The 18,100-nt window shown below is 38.7% G+C and overlaps 1 long non-coding RNA gene across 1 annotated transcript; it reads left to right on the forward strand.

Annotated features, from left to right (window-relative positions):
• Positions 1–762: 762 nt before the first annotated feature.
• Positions 763–3,151, forward strand: LOC126583977 (uncharacterized). The gene is made up of 2 exons (XR_007609901.1): positions 763–2,552; positions 2,627–3,151. It is a non-coding gene; the product is annotated as an uncharacterized LOC126583977 (long non-coding RNA).
• The last annotated feature ends 14,949 nt before the right edge of the window (positions 3,152–18,100 follow it).

Consider the following 18,100-nt stretch of genomic DNA (forward strand, 5'->3'; position numbering starts at 1 on the left):
AAGGAGAAAACGAAGGCATTCCATGACAAGATGATTCGTGCCAAGACGTTCTCTATTGGGCAGAAAGTGTTGTTGTTCAATTCTCACCTTCGGTTGTTTCCGGGTAAGTTGCGTTCCAAATGGGTTGGTCCTTTTATTGTCACTAATGTTTTCCCTCATGGTGCAGTGCAAATCAAAAGTTCAAGGACGCAGCAAGAATTCAAAGTGAATGGGCATCGATTGAAGCCCTATTACGAGATGTTTGAGGAGCATGTCGTGGAAGAGGTACCCCTCCATGCCGTGGAACCTAGTCAAGCTTAAACGGAGGTACCGTCCGGCTGAAAGACGTTAAAGCAAGCGCTTCTTGGGAGGCAACCCATGTGTTGAAACACGAGAAGAAGGAACTTTCACTCCAAACCCAGATTTGCGTCCCTAACCTATCTCTTTATTGCTATTACTTTGCCATTTGTGTTATGTTTGCTAGTTGTGTTAGTTAATTGTTTTTGTGTTAATCTATGTTTAAAACATTGAGGACAATGTTTGGTTTAAGTGTGGGGGGGTAAACAAGCTATTTTTGCATGAAATTCGTGGGATTTTATCACCTATCACTTCACATGTTGTTTCTCACTGTTTTAAAGTGTTTTTAGTCTTTTGATGTGTTTTAGTGTTATATAACAGAAAACCCTAGAAAAATTTGAAAAAATTTGAAAAATACCAAAAAGAGTCGTTTTTTAGTCATTTTTGTGTTTTAGGGTACCTTCCAACACAATGATGAGGATTTGGTTTTTAATTGCATAACTGTTGAAGTAAGTTACAATCATGGATGAAAGTTTGATATGCTCTTTGGTTTATGCTTAGTTGTAATTCATGAATTCACATGTAATCAAAAGAAAAATTAGTTTTTGTAACATGCTTGAAGGAAGAAACTCAAACTAACGGTACAACCCTGAGAGACTTGAGCTTTTAACGTTCTTTGGAGAGTTAATAATCTGTGCATTTGTTGTCTTCTAAAGTCGTTGCATGATCTCATTATTCTTTGCTTGGTTACTACTTAGAAGGCATTTCATCATTTAGTTCCAAATACTAGAACTCATGCCCGTTTCATTCAAAGCATAAAATTGATTCGCATAACACATAACAAGATGAAGTTGTTAGTAAACCAAGAACCAAATAGCCGCACCCCATGTTCATTTGTTTTGTAGGTTTAAGCCCCGTTGAGCCTTGTTTAGCCTATGTTCTTTGTTAACCCACGTTATCCTTACCTAGCCTAGAATAGGACCATCCATGCCTTTGTTCTTAAAGCATAGTGAACATGACTTAGAATGAATTCCTTTTGATTATTCTTGTGCAGAAAAACAAGTGTGGGGGAAGGAATTTATGTGTGGGAATTTGTGCCAAAAGCAAGAATTGGGTACGAAAAAAAAATAAAAAATAAAAAAAAATAAAAATTATGGCAAAGAGGTCAAAATAAGAAAGAACTCACAAGTGTTGGTTGTTGAAGAAAGGGTCCAAAAAGTTAAATTAGACCCTAAATATTGTGTATTTCACCCCCTTGTGTGTCTAAGTGATTTTCTGCACGCAAAAGTGAATTCTAAGTGTCAAATTCATTACTTGTTTGCTATCGCTTTAAGAACTTTTGTTTATCCTTAACCTTTCTTTGTTAGCCAATACCCCTTAGCCCCGTTACAATCCTTAACTTCTATCTTGAGTGTTATGTATTTCAATATGTGGAGTTTGGGATTGGTTTGAGCATATGGTGTCCCTGGTTCTCGCATCTAAGTAGTAGCGTTCCATTCATGAGATCATATCTATAAATGCTTAATCATTCCAGAAAAGTGCTTCTTTTATAACATGTGTGAGTGTTCGTTTCCATGTTTACATCAATCTTCTCACATATACTTAGTATAGGGAGTGTAGTTAGAAAATCTGTGTGAAAATAAGAGTGTATCCAGTAAGGAATTGAGTGGATTCTCTAAGGCATGTTACTACGTCCATAATGTTGTTTTAAACGATTAAATGTGAGCTAGTGAATGGTAACTATGATTAAGTATATGCTCAAGAGTAGGGATGACTAAAATCTGTGGGAATAATGATCTTTGGCATGTTATGTATCGTTGGAAATCCCTGTAGCAAATGTTGGAAGGTTAGGTTATGTTTTGTTTGTTTTATTTTGCTCGAGGACTAGCAAAAGCTAAGTGTGGGGGAAATTGATAGGAGCATATTTATACGACTTAGTTAGCTTGTTTTCTTGCTTTTAATTAGCTAAACTATGATAATTATAGTGTTTAAAGTTATTTTCGTGCAATTTCAGGTTTTAGTGTCAAAGTATGCAAAAAGAAGCAATTTGGAACATTCTAGAGCATTTTTGGGCCAAGATTGGATTGTGCAAGCATGGAGGCATGAGGATGGACGAATTTGAAGACAAAAGAGGCTATGAACATGCTAAAAATCTGGTGAAACAAATACAAGTTGCAAGAAGGGATAAATTTCTAGAAGGATTGACCAAAACTTCACTCAAAACCAAGAAATTCTTCAATGTCGTGGGCATTGATTCACTTTCACCAGAAATTTGAGTGATGATGCAATGCTTAAATCACCATGACATGTGAGTGGATGATGCAATGCTTAAATCACCATGACATGTGAGTGGATGATGCAATGCTTAACTCACCATGACATGTGAATGGATGACTCAATACCTAACCCACCAACAATTCCCACTCTTTGCCTTGCTCACCTACTCAATTCCACCAGAATTTTGTGTTAAACAAGTCCATCCTTTTCCTATAAATACCATGGCAGCAACCTCATTCAAAAGATCCAGAAATTAACCATTCTCCAAGCCTTCCCTTGCCTCTCCCTACATATCTAAACCTTCCCCATCCATTCCTCCATATAACCAACCATTCAACCACCATAACCACCTTGTGCCGCCACCATTGAAGGAGAGGAGGAGTAGTGCCGTGCTTATGCAATCTGCAACTATTAGAGTGTTTGGAATTCTTTCTTCTTTTAATTCTATGTTCATGTTTAATTTAACTTGCTGTTCAATTATGTTAAACATGTGGAACTAATTTCTTTTTAGTTAGAGGCAAATTTGAAGCCATGGACATATGTTGGTTATGATTTGTTTTACTCCAGTTATGAATTCATGAACTTTAGATGTGGTTTACTTTTCTATTTTGATTAAGAACTTGTTTATGTATGTGGGTTGAGGGTCGACGCTTAATTTGCATGCCTAAACTTGATGCTAGGATATAAGGGAATTTCACCTAATCGTTATGAACTTATATTCATGAGTAGTAAAGATCGCTAGTCACGATTGTGTTTAAGTAAACCCTAGGCTGGATTAACATGCGTATTCCATAGTTATGAATGCCTAGTCAATGTTTATGATTTCCGTTGAACTTAATGATCTTTGTTGAATGTCTCTATCATGCGTATTCCATAGTTAGGGACTTTGATGAGGAATAATTTGGTTGTAATGCGTATTCCATTCAATCCAATGAATCTAGGGAAATCTAAGAGTTAATTTAAGCGGACCTAATTAACTTGGAACATTGTCATTCATCGTTTGTTGAAGTCATAACTGGGAATCAAATTATATGCATATGTTCATGTGTGGATAAGGAACCCTCTAACTAGTTTCTCATCATTCTATTTCATCACAATCTGTTTTGTTTTAAGTTTATTTTCAAAGTTTAAAGTTTTAAAGTTCAATTTTCGTCAAAACAAAACCCCTTGCTTTTAAGTCTTGCTTTTAGAGTCAAAACTTGTTTCCTTTAAATCTTTTGAGTCTTTTAAAGTTATATTTTCGTCCAAATCACTTGTTAGGTCTAGAATTGAATCTTTTTTATTGTTATTTGCTATTTTGAGTATTTTAAGTTAGTTTTGAGTTTATAGAGTCTAGTTTAGTGTTTTTGAGTCTTATATTTGTTGATTAGCATCCCTAGTTAATCCCCGGTCTAGAACGATCCCTACTTACATCATTACTACAATTGTCATCAATAGGGTTTAATTTGTGTGTCAAGTAATTTTCACATCAGTCAACTCCAACCTTCATAGCACTTCCCAAAGTGATAGCATAATGGATTTCAAAATCTTCCTTCAAATTTTCAATAGTTGAGTTGTAGAGTTCACTTTGCTCTTGAATTTGTGCCATGAACTCCATAATCTGCCCAATTTGCATCTCCAATTCGCCCGTCTTCTTGGCTTGATTTTGCATCTCTTTGTTTCGATTTTCTACGTCCTGGTTCAAAGAGGTGAGTAACTTATTAAACATATCATTATCCAAAGACGTACCTGATTGAATTGGGCAGATTGTTATGGTGGTTGCATAGGTCTTGAATAGAACTCCTCTTCTTGCTGCCAATATCCATCTTGTTGGAATTGTTGAGGTTCTCCCCACATGTAATCTGAACAATCTCTCCAATCTGAATTGTAAGCGTTGGAAAACATGTTGTCCCGTGATTGGTTATGGCCTTTATAACCCCAAGCATCTTCATTTGCAGTGAATTGAGAACATTGATGAGTTGGATATCCTTGCCCATAGGACACACCACATGTAGGGATACTTTGCATTGTGGTCCTTTCGGCTTATTGTGACAATTGAGAAGTAAGTTTCGCCAAGTGAGCTTGAATGGTAGCAAAATCCATGTCTTACTTCTCTAGTACCTAAACTCAAGGAAACAAAACTAAATCAAATATCAAAAGTAAAAATAAAAGACATAAACAAAAACAAAGTCAGTAACTAAAACAAAAGACCTGTAAAAGAAACAACGGGGGATTAGCAAAGTTGCTAATCCCTGGCAACGGCGCCAAAAATTTGATGCGAAGATTAACTTAACACACAAATTTAACCCTCTTTTGACAATTGTAGTATAAGTATAAGTAGGGATCGTTCTGGACCGGGGATTAGGGGAGCTTGCTAATAACCTCTAAACTGACTTAAAAATTTATAAACAAAGTTAAAAACACTAAACTAGACTCAAAGAATTCAAAACAAACTCAAAGAACTCAAAACAAGCTAAAAACACTCAAATCTGCCTAAAAACACAAACTGGGCAGATTTGGACTCTAAACACACTTTTGGACGAATTTGTTGCTTAATATCTCACTTGTGCTACTTTTCTTTTCTTTGCTTGATAAATCACACAAAACACAAAAACATAGTAAATAGCTTAAAAATATAAGGAACTAAGAAAAGACAAGTGAATTTTATGTAAAATATATATAAATATGAGCTTATCAAATACCCCCATACTTAGCTTTTGCTAGTCCTCGAGCAAAATAAAGAAAACAAAACACAACCTAAACCTTCCAACGTTTGCCTCAGGGATTTCCAACGCACATGACAAGTTAAAAATCATCATTCCCACAGATTTTAGTCAACTTAACACTTGAGCATATACTTAATCACAGTCACCACTTACTGGTTCACATTTAACCAATTAAAACGATGTTTTGAATGTAGTAACATGCCTTAGAGAATTTGCTCAATTCCTTACAAGATATGCACTCAATTTTCACTCAGATTTTCTGACTACACACCCTACACTAGGTACATGTGAGAAGATTGATGTAAACATGAAAACTAGTACTCACGTATATGTATAACAAGAAAGCATTTTCTGGTATTAATAAGCATGTTTAGATATGATCTCATGAATGGAATGCTACTGCTTAGATGCGAGAACCAGTGACACCATATGCTCATACCAAATTCAAACTCCACAAATTGAAACACATAAAACTCAAGATAGAAGTCAAGGGTTGTAACGGGGCTTGGGGTATTGGCTAATAAAGAAAGGATAGGAATAACAAATGTTCTTAAAGCGATAGCAAGCAAAGCAATGAAATAGACACTTTGGAATTCACTTTAGAATGCAGAATCAACTTTTAAATACAAAGGGAAGATTCATGCAACACTTAGGGCTTTTTTTCACAACTTTTCTTCTATTCATTCTATTTTCCACAAATGTTTTTTTTTTTCTTTTTCTTTTCTACCCGTGCCTTATTAAGGACTTTGGCACACACACACACAAGAATCACTTCCCCCACACTTGTTTTTCTGCAAAAGTTCAACAAAAGGAATTCCTTCTAAATTATGTTTTACTATGCTTCAAGAACAAGGGTATGGATGGTCCTAATCTAGGCTAGGTGAGGATAGTGTGGGTTAACAAATAATATAGGCTACACAAGGCTCAACGGGGTTAAACTTAAACACATAATGAAATAGGGCACGACAATTTGGCTGTGGTGGTCACTACACAACTTCATCTTGAATATGTATTATGCAAATCAATAACATGCTTTGAATGAAATAGGAATGAGTTCTAGCATTTGGAACTAACTGATGAAACGCCTTCTAAGTAGCAACCAAGCAAAGAATAATGAGATCATGCAACGACTTTAGAAAACAATGATGCACAGATTATTAACTCTCCAAATAAACGATTAGGCTCAAGTCTCACAAGGTTATAGCGTACATTTAAGTTCCTTCTTTCAAGCATGTTACAAAACTGATTTTTCCTTTATGATTGCATGTGAATTCATAAATTATAACCACAACCAAGCATACACCAAAGAGTAAATCAAATTTTCATCCATGTTTATAACTCTATTTAACAGTCATGCAATTAAAAACCAAATCCTCATCATTGTGTTGGAAGGTACCCTAAGACACAAACAAACACATAAAAACAACTCTTTTTGGGTTTTTCAAAACAATTTTTCAAATTTTTATGAGATTTTCGGATTTTTATGTCAAAACACACTAAAACACTCAAAAACAGCTTAAAAACACTTAAAATAGCAAGGAACAACACTAGAAGTAATGGGTGATAAACTCCTACGAATTTCATGCAAAACAATGGTTACCCCCCCCACACTTAGATCAAACATTGTAGAGTTTAAGAACGAATAAACATGACAAGTATAGCAAAGTAAAAACCAGACAGAGTAGAGTTTAAGAACGCAAATCTGGTTTTGGAGATAGATGATCTTGTTGTCTTTCTACAGCTTTGATCTCGAACTGGTTTGGAATTCTGAGCGAGAGTTCCTTGGTTTCAACTCAGACTCCTTGTGCAGTCTGCATTCTTCTCTGCTTGTTTCTGCACGGCAGGCAGGCACGAGGTAGAGGTGCTGGTCTGTTTCTTTCTTCAATCTTTCCAAGTGCCCACCTCTTACTTTCTTTCTCCTTGTCCCTAGCTGAGGATGAATTAGCACATTGTCTCCATATGCTTCGAGGTATCATTTTCACATCCCTTATCTGTTCCCCAGGCAGATGTGGTAGACGAAGAGGAAGTAAAAGATGTTGAAGATGAGTACTCAAGAGCAGGGCTAGGTAAGAAATCAGGAAGGGGTTCCAGGCAGTCGGTTCCAGATCAAAAGATTGATACCAAGTGTTGGCTGATTGCTCTCTTTCTCCTTGTCCCGTAGATGAAAACAACGACAAGGAGAAGGACAGGGAGAAAGCATGATATGAGATACTCTTGCTTTCAACCTTCATGATATGAAATAATTTTTCTTTGGATGAGTTGTTTGCATAGGTACCCTAAGGAATAAGGAACACTGAGTGACTCGAGAGGCTTCGTTGGGAAGGCATTCTCGGAGATGACGGAAGGTTATGTATGTCTGCCTTGCTATGGAGGGTGAAGGTCAACATTTATAAGAAATAATAACCGGTACTATTCTTTCACTCTTGTCGGCAACCGTTGGATGATTGAACAGTAAACTTCACGTGCTTTCTACTTCATCAGAAATCTTCGACAGATTGCCCATAATTTCCGCAAGGCTGAGTGTGCATGTGACAGATGCTGACACGTCGGGATAAAGCAGATGCCTCTTCGATATCTGGAATCGACGCTTCGACAAACTGCCCGTGATTTTCGCAAAGCTGAGTGTGCATGTGAGAGATGCTGACATGTCTGGAAAAGCAGATGGCTCTTCGAGTTCTGAGCTCCGTCGAGTGCAGAGGTTGCATGTGACGAGTGCAGACAAATCTAGAACAGAGGATAGCCCGTGGTTTCTGAGCAAGCCCAACTTTTGAGAAAGCTAACGCCTCTTTGATTTTTGAATTGGCCTCTTTGAATTCTGAGCTCGCCTCTTCGATATCTGAAATCCCGTCGAGTGTTGATTTTTTTAGAGGCACGCAATTCATTTCAAAGCACACTTGAATTTGTGCTTGTAGAAACTCCCTTCCTGCACTTCTAATATCTTAACTTGTCCGACCTCTTCTTTCTTCAATACCTTTGAAAATGTCTGGCCTTTCCGACCATCGTTTTGACTTGAAGCTTAGTGAAGAGGCTTCCATGACTTCTCCAGACAACATATGGCACCCATCTTCATATCCCATACTGGTCCTCTTACCGTTGGGGATTCGGTGATGAAGAATGACATGACTGCTGCGGTGGTGGCCCAGAACCTTGTCACTCCTAAAGATAACAAACTGCTTTCCAAATGGTCTAATGAGTTAGCTGTTAAGGATTCTCTAGCTCTCAGTGTGCAGTGTGCTAGTTCTATGTCTAATATGGCCCAACGCCTATTTGCTCGAACCCGTCAGGTTGAATCGTTGGCGGCTAAAGTGATGAGTCTCAAACAGGAGATTAGAGGGCTTAACCATAAGAATAAATAGTTGCACAAGCTTGCACACAACTATGCTACAAACATGAAGAGGAAAATTGACTAGATGCAGGAATCTGATGGTCAGATTTTACTTGATCATTAGAGGTTTGTGGATTTGTTACAACAGCATTTCCCTTCATCTTCTAGGGCTATACCGCGTAATGAAGCTCCAAATGATCAACCTCTGATGCCTCATCTTTCTGGGGCTCCGCCGACTACTGAGACTTCTCCTAAGCAGCCTTTGTGAAGGCTTCCTCTTGTATTTTCTGCTTACTGTTCCTTTTTTCTTTTCATGAAAATGAATGTAAAAATACTTTGCATATCTGTCAATGTTTCAAAAATAAACCCACACCCAAAAATAATTAAATAAACAACAAAAATAAAAAATGACAATCATGGCAAAATAGAAATGCAGAAAATGGAAGGTTTTTAATAACGCAAAACTGATTATGGATCGATTCAAAAATCTTCCTTATTTGAATACATGGGTTATCTCCCAAGAAGCGCTGGCTTTAACGTCCTTCAGCCGGACGAAACTTCCTTCTAAACTTGGACAGGGCCCACGGCATGGAGGGGTTCTCCCTACATGTAATCTGAATAATCTCTCCAATCTGAATTGTAAGCATTGGAAAACATGTTGTCCCGTGATTGGCTATGGCCTTCATTTGCAGCGAATTGAGAACATTGATGAGTTGGATATCCTTGCCCATAGGATACACCACATGTAGGGATACTTTGCATTGTGGTCCTTTTGGCTTATTGTGACAATTGAGAAGTTAGTTTCGCCAAGTGAGCTTGAATGGTAGCAAAATCCATGTCTTACTTCTCCAGTACCTGAACTCAAGGAAACAAAACTAAATCAAATATCAAAAGTAAAACTAAAAGACACAAACAAAAACAAAGTCAGTAACTAAAACAAAAGACATGTAAAAGAAACAACGGGGGATTAGCAAAGTTGCTAATCCTCGGCAACGGCACCAAAAATATGATGCGAAAATTAACTTAACACACAAATTTAACCATCTTTTGACAATTGTAGTATAAGTATAAGTAGGGATCGTTCTGGACCGGGGATTAAGAGGGCTTGCTAATAACCTCTAAACTGACTTAAAAATATATAAACAAAGTTAAAAACACTAAACTAGACTCAAAGATTTCAAAACAAACTCAAAGAACTCAAAACAAGCTAAAAACACTCAAATCTTCCTAAAAACACAAACTGGGCAGATTTGGACTCTAAACACACTTTTGGATGAATTTTGGTTTCAACTTGGTTCAAAATACTTAGCACAAACTAAATCAGTTTCTAACTAATATGACTCAACAAGGTAAAGGGGGTTTTGGTTTTGATGAATTCGAAAACAAAACAAGTAAATTAAAGAACTAATGAAATCTGCACGAATTTGAGTAAATTGAATGGATGGAAGGCTAGCTAGGAGGTTCTTATCCACACATGACACACTTGCAAACAAAACGATTTCCAGTTGCTTTTCAAACAAAACTATGAATTCTCAACGCTCCAGATTAAGTGTGAATTGCACTAATTAACCCTCAGATTTTCCTAATTTCATTGAATTGGATGATTGCATACAACAACCCAAAGCATTCCCCACAAGTTCCCTACATGAATTGCATAATAGAGATACAAGCAAGAATCATTAAGTTCTATGAAAATCATAAGCATTGACGAAACACTTGTAACTATGAATTGCTTGAAACTTATGCCAAGAATATACTTAACATGGTTGTGACGAGCAACCTTCACTACTTGTGAATATAAGTTCATAACGATTAGGTGAAACTCCCTTATATCCTAGCATCAGATTTATGCATGAAAATTAAACGTGCACTCTCAACCAACATACACAAATAAGTTTTAATTCAAATGGATAAGTAAATTGAATTCACAACTTATGAATCACAACTAAAAGTAATCAAATCATATTGCAAGCATGAACATGGTTTCAAATTCCCCCCTAGCTAAGGGGGGTTTAGTTCCTCATACTCACAAAGCAAAGATAAACAAATTTAGACATTGAAAATAGAAGAATGAAAACACCTAAAAACGCTCCAGCAATCCAACTTGAATGGCAAGCACGTCCAAGGGTCCTCCTTTTTCTCTTTGTTGCGGCACAAATGTGTAAGATGTGTATGGATATATGGAAAGGTTAGGAATGTATTTAGGATTGGTGAATGTCTCGGCCAAGGGAAGGAAAATGTATTTGTGTTTGTGAAATGTGGGATTTATGGATGTATGGATGGAATGGATCTCATGGCATGGAAAATGGAAGTGTATGGAGATGTGTTTGAATGTATGGATGAAATGGAATGGAGCTCACGGCAAGGGACTTGTGTTTGTGAATGAAGCTCTTTTTTGATGGATCAAGATTGTTCTTAGGAAGGGGAATGGTGGATGTATTTATAGGCTAAGGAGAGGACCACCTTAATTCCTTGCATGTGCAGTTTGTATGGGTGTGTGATGTCCATGTTTCCCTTTACATTTGCACACACATGACCTCCCTCATTTCAACCACAAAACAACCCATTTTCTGCCCATGTGTGTGTCTTTCCTTTGCCCATGTGTGTGTCTTTCCTTTGCCCATGTGTGTGTGTTTTTCCTTTGCCCATGTGTGTGTGTTTTTCCTTTGCATTTGCACACACATGTTCTTCATTATTTCAACCAACAATCCACCCATTTTCTACCCATGCCAAGCCCTCCATGCCGTGCCTTTCTTGTTGTATGTGTGCTGTCCATCTAGAGTGTGTGTATGCCCTCCAACCTGTGCAGTTTGCATGTGTATAGCTGTCCATGTTTCTCTTTTGCATGTGTTGTGCCTTCTCTTTCTAGCTGTGCATTTCCACTTGCTCCAAAGCCAAATGAGTGCAATCATAACCCCATTTGCTTTTGAGTGTTGGCGACAAAGCAAAACACAAAACAACTGCCTTTACTTTCTCATTTTATTAGCCAAATCTGCTTAGCCCTTTTCTGAACCTTTCAGTGTTACAATGCCCATAACTTCTTCTAGAAAAAGGATATTAACAATCCGTAAATTGTTCCAGAAAATATACATCCGTAGTTTTCCAAGCATATAAGGCTCATTCTCTCATTCATTCTAAGTTGTTCGTAACATGCTTCCAAAGTCAGCTAATCTGCACAAGCAGTTTTGACGAATTTGTTACTTAATATCTCACTTGTGCTACTTTTCTTTTCTTTGCTTGATAAATCACACTAAACAAAAAAAAACATACTAAATAGCTTAAAAATATAAGGAACTAACTAAGAAAAGACAAGTGAATTTTATGTAAAATATATGTAAATATGAGCTTATCAACAATGCCAAATTCATGGTCCTATATAAAGGGTTCCGGCCGAGTCACTACATTCAGTCACTAAACCATGGCTGTTCAGAGGATGGGCCATGGATGCAATCGGTAAAATTACACCATCTTCCGGGTCTGCAAAGCGTGCGTTGATATTTTGTTGCGACGGACTACTTCACCAAATGGGTCGAAGCGAAGTCAGATGCCAAATTAACGTCTAAAGAAGTTTGTAATTTCATAGAAGAAAGCATCGTGACTAGATTTGACGTACCGGAAACAATCATAACAGATAATGGTACAATCTTCATGTTCGATAAGTTTAAAGAGTATACGGCGAATTTGAAAATTTGACCTGAGTAGTCTACGCCATATTACCCGTAGGCAAACGGGCATGCCGAAGCAAGTAATAAAGTTTTGATTGGTATTCTTGAAAAAATGGTGAGAGAAAGGCCTGGTATATGGCATCTAAAGTTAAATGAAGCGTTATGGGCCTATTGAACATCTCTCCGGTTAGCCACTGGAACGACTCCATACGGGATGACTTATGGACATAACACAATGTTGTCGGTCGAGCTAAGTGTAAACTCGTTGTGAGTAATCGTACAAAGTTAGAAGATTTAGAGTCGAGCCATGAGACAAGAGTTAGAAGATTTAGAAGAAGCTCGACTTGATGCTTATAACTTATTAGTGGCATAAAAAAAGATTGATGAACGAGCTTATAATCAACGGGTCAGACAAAAAACGTTCGGTGAAAGGGAGTTTGTTTGGCAAACCGTGCTACTCGTAGGAATTAAAGACCCTAAGTTCGGCAAGTGGTCACCGAATTGGGAAAGGCCATTTGTTATTAATCAAGTTCTCGACAATGGGGCATACCATCTTAGGGATCGAGCTGGTGTAATTCACAAGTTACCAATCAATGGGAAGTTTTTAAAGAAATACTATCCAGTCACATGGGAAATGCGAGAATAAAAGTTCATTTCATTAAATTTACAAAATGATGTACAAATAAAGTTGGTCGATCATTTTACAAATGAATAATTATAAGGTGATGAAGGAATGAGAGATTCAAGAACGGCCTTCAACTCCAACCACCTCACCTCGCCTATGGTGACCTCAGCTTGCCGATTCCTCTTATCCATCTTCAGTTGTTCGACCCGCTTCACGCTAGCCACATATTCGATTAAGCAAGATTTACCGCTCAACTCAAAATCCTTTACAAGCTCAAAAGCAACTGCTGACCTTTGATTTTGGAGTTTAACAATTTGACAGTCAAGGTTGGCCAGCGTTTCTTTCTTTGCCTTCAAAACTTCGACCTTTGGACGAAGATCTTCTTGAACGGCCATTGCAGCTTTCAAGTCATTTTCGGCTCGAAGAGCTTTCTTGAAAATACCAAAGTATTCTCAGGTTCGTTCTAGGATAGAAGACACTCGAGTGATGGCTTTAGTGCTTAATTGACTTTTAGCTGCAAGATCATTCAAGCATGCACCCACAGAATCGAGACCCTGGCGTTTGAGAACCTGTGAAGTCGATAGAGACAAGAGCCCTTACATTCTAATAAGAGCATTTGATTCGGCCGTCGGTACGGAAGACCCGGTTATAGCTATCGAATGGCCGGCCAGTGCCAAGGTATTCAAAAGAAGAACATCGAACTCGACTTCGCATAAAGGTTGCACACGAAAAGAATTTAAGCAAAAGGAAAACATAAAAGAATATAGCAGAGAGAATTTGTTTTTAAACCTGCCCAAATGAGACTTTGGCCATGTCTCATGGTTCATTGCTTGAACTTAGAGAGCTTAATAGCCGAGCCCAGTGTTTTAGACTGCTTCTCAATTCACGCGGCTAATGAAGGTTATCTACATTCGACGGCCACTAAAATGGCCAGGAAATACAGATAACGCCCTTCAGCGTATAAATTTTTTAGTGAAATGAATAATTGGGCACCTAATGAAGGGAAAATTATGAGTTTAACACATGGGATTTCTAAATGACTAGCATGCATATACAATTCAAAATTTATATACATGAGCAACGGAAGCAATTTATCAAATAATACAAAGCTATAGTCATGCAAATCCCCTTCAAGGTTCATAGGTTTATATATAATGCATCAAAACATTTTAGTAAAGAACAAAGTGTAGGTTTAGTCTTATACCTCTTGATCTAGACTTGAGACCAAGGATGGACCACCTCCAAGCCCTTTGTTCCTTGAAGTCCTTGAGCCTAGCCTCCCTCCTTGCCTCCTCCACTTTGTTAGTAAGAGTGCTCCAAGGTTCTCCTTTAGTCTCTAAAGGAGAAGACCTCTAAATATCCACACCCACTAGTGTAGTGAGATGGATGGAGGAATAACCAAAAGGGTGAAAGATTGTTAGTTAAAACACCCTCTAGGTGGCCGGCCTTTGTGGTTTTAGAGAGATATATTCTTTTGCCTCTTTCTTGTTCAAAAACACACAAAAACCCTAAGGATTAAAACTCTATAAAGTTCCTTATATAGACAAAAAGAAACCTAGTCAACAACTTGACTAAATATCTCTCCCTCTCTACTTGCAAGGGCCGGCCCCTTTGTGTTGGTTTGGGCTTTGGGCTTTTATTTATTTCTAGTCATCCAATGCTTGAATAAAAGCCCAATGGGTTTAGGCCCAATGGGCCCAATTAAACCCGAACGTTTCTTTAAGCCCAAAACAATCTTTTATCGCTTTTATGATTTCTTTAGACTTTCTAAATTAATCACAACACTTAATTAATCCAATTAATTATTTCCATCATCCATTAATTACTCACTACAAGAGTGTATCGGTGTACAATCATTTTAGGTTCTAATTAGCAAGGCAGTGAGGTGATTGACATCAATTCAAATGATTATATTTAATCCAATCACTTAGTGAATTAAAACTTCATTTTAATTCACCTTTCTTCTTTGATGACTACATTTAATCATCTAGAAGAACTCACAAGCTATGAGTGACATCTAACCATATGTCATAGCTACCCAAGCTAATGTAGAAGTTGTTCGGAGAACCTATTCAGTTGGAATTACAATGTAATTCGATCCTTCTCTAAAACAATACTCTCAATCACATTACTAGGGTATGGATATATTATGTCAAACCCCTAATGTGATTATTCCTTCTTATATGATTCTATTGAGTCGTATAGGAACGCTTTCCTTTATTATGCTCGATACTTCGGCCGAAGATTCCCGAATCATATCTTAGAGTATTCTTCCTCTCTTACCGAGGATTTGAGATTCCTTGTTGCGCATTCACTTGCCTTCATGATTAAGTGGCTTAACCCCAATTATGCCGTGGACATCCGCGAATGGGGTGACTTTGACATAATCAAAGATTAAGTACTTAGCCACAAGACAACGATGATGCCTCAGGTCAAAGGACTACTTCCATTATTCCAACCATTAGAGTTACTTGCTTGACATGTGAGTAGACCTCCATGCAAGTACTCTCGTTCGATTGTGTTCAGTGAACTCATTCTCTTAATGAGCACCTACATACTTGTCTTAGTGTCACAACACAAATGGGATGAGACTTTCCATCCTTCCATTTGAAGCGGACACAGTATGTACCGGTCTAAGCATTGTCAGTTTCCCTCCGACAATCCAATGACTAGGAACCTTTTGGACATAATGGTTATTTGAAGAAGGTCTATGTAGTCTAACATCATTAGATTACTTCTTCAATCGATCCATTGTCCATGGATACACTATTTAGGACATATATCGTTTATTGAGATAGTCCTAATTCGTGTCTTTCTTCCAAAGATTGACTTTCAGGGCATATTTTCAACACCTAACATGTAATATTTTTTCGGTTCAGACTCGTTATAGTAAAGTTAACAAGAGAAAGTGATCGAGTCTTACGAAAGCTGAAGTCGTTTCTTGATGGGGAATGTCGAGGTCTTGATCCTGCGGGTGAATTAGTGTTTCTGTCGTCACTTCAAGCTCAACTTGAGGCATTTTTCCACGATCAACTGCAAGAGGATCGACCTGGTCAGTCGCCTCAACCACAGAGGGAGGCTCAACGGAAAGAGGTTTGGTTAGTCGAGAGCGACTCGCCAGCGGAGTCTCGTCGTTCTTATCAACCTGAAATAAAAAGCTGTTAATATTTTTGAATTTAATGAGAAAAGGGATTTACCAACAACATAATCATACCTCTTCCAAGATGATCGCTGATTGTTTTGGATTTTTGGGGAAACTTTTCCCGAACGAATGGGTTACCTCTTCCAAGACAGGTGCAACGGTCTGCCCCGAAGCTGCAGGCTTTTCAACCAGCAGTGCAGCAACTTGTTCGACCACAGCCTCAGGGACATTAGGGACGGTTTGAATTTGGGGTGTTGGGCTAGTGAGTGTTGGCCGCTTCTCCATCGAGGCCTGGACAACGGGAGTAGAAAAAGAGGCACTAGGAGTGGTCGCTCTCGTGGTCTGGCTGGAGATAACGTGAATTTCCCATTCTCCTTTCTTCACCAATTTCTTGATGCGTTTTGTGAGACGAGGAGCTTCACTTGCCGTCTCGGTTTCCTAGTGAGGTCGTTTACTCGGCGGGGCTTGCGCGACAGTTTTAGTTTTCTTGGAGGAAGAGGGTAATTTTTTCCTGGATGCAGCCGCGGCAATCACGTTCACTTGTTTCAATACTCGACCGCATGAGCGAAGTCAAGTTAATAAAATAAAGTTAAGTGTTTAAAGAATAAAGGTAGCATTAGCCATATACCTTGGGTCGTCTCTTTGGATTTAGGGGTTGGGGTTTTTTTGGGTCGGTCGCCAAAAATTTTGTTGACCACGTCTTCGACCGAAGTGCCAAAAAAGTCATAAGTGTACCCTTCCCACCAGTCGCCGAAGGTTTCAATGCCGAGAGATTCAGGAACAGCTGGTCGGAGATGAAATTTTTGCACCATTCCTGAAACTCTTTCTCGGTATCTTTACACTCCCTCTTTGAGGAGCCAGAGAGGTGTCATCGGCTTAGAAGGGAGCGGGAAGTAAGTAAAGGCACCGGGCAACCTTGGAGATAGGCAAGCTGTCGGGTAACGAAGTGGGGGTGGTAGACCTCCCAGCTTGCTCAGTGAGCGTCGTAGCCAAGGGGAATGTCACGTGTTATCACGAATGACCCAAGTTTTGACGAAGATCCGCATCCTCACTTTCACTCCATGTTGGTAATGGAAAAAGGGTACTCTTGACAACGAAATATCAAAAATTTATCGTCTGAGAAGACATCTAGGCCGAAGAAGTATTCGAAGACTTTTTCGGCCCGGTGATGAGGCCCCGGTTGAGAGGCCAACTGAAGGCCGAGCGCTGCAGTGGGCTGAAAGTTGGGGATCTTTGGCCGAAGTGCAGAAAAATAGACCTACAGCCAATGTTGGAATACCAAAGAGGTCTGTTCTGGTGCGAGTCGATCTTGTTGATGGTCGTCTCGGCCAGATAGCATAAAAGGTTCGCAAGAATAGCTGGACTGAGCGCCAGGGAGTGACCACTAGCCAGGGCTTCATCCACCGACATATTTTCGACCAAGCATTTATTTGACTTGGTACAACAAGTAAACTTGTTGTACCAGTAAAATAGGAAGGCTCCATGGTTAAAAGTTTAATGGTGTCTTGGATGCCAGGTCGCGTTGGTCAAAGGCCAGGCTCCTTGGGGCTTCGTCAGGCACCACTTCGACCAATCAAACTCTTGCAGCAAGGGTGTCAAGCAATGAACTTTGAAGAGATTGATGATGGACAATGGCACAGCATCCTTGAAAAGTGGTCCCAGGATTTGATGAGTGGTGCTTAAATCAAGATTGCTTAAGTCTTGACGGCGCTCCGGTCAATGAAGTCCTTGCACTTGTTGCATTTGTCAGAGAGCTTAGAGATGAAGGAGGCCATTGATGAAGACTCGATGATTCCTAGGTTGAGAGCTTGAGGTTTTCTGGGTTTTTGAAAGAAAAATGGCAAGAAGGTTTCAAGGGTTTTAGAAAGCGTAAAGTGCGAATGGAAAGGAGTCAGGTATTTATAGGCATTTTGGAAGGAAGGTTAAACATTTGATTTTCAAAGTTGGGGATAGAATCAAGCAGGAAAGATGCTAATCATTGTAAATATTCAGAGAATCCAGGCAAAAAGACCAAAGTTTTCGCGATTTGAGGATGCATGACTGCGTGTTGCGACGGGTTTAGTGTAAAAGAGACGTTTCGACGGT

Source organism: Malus sylvestris, chromosome 9 (genome assembly GCF_916048215.2).
Source record: "Malus sylvestris chromosome 9, drMalSylv7.2, whole genome shotgun sequence".
Classification (NCBI taxonomy): Eukaryota; Viridiplantae; Streptophyta; class Magnoliopsida; order Rosales; family Rosaceae; genus Malus; species Malus sylvestris.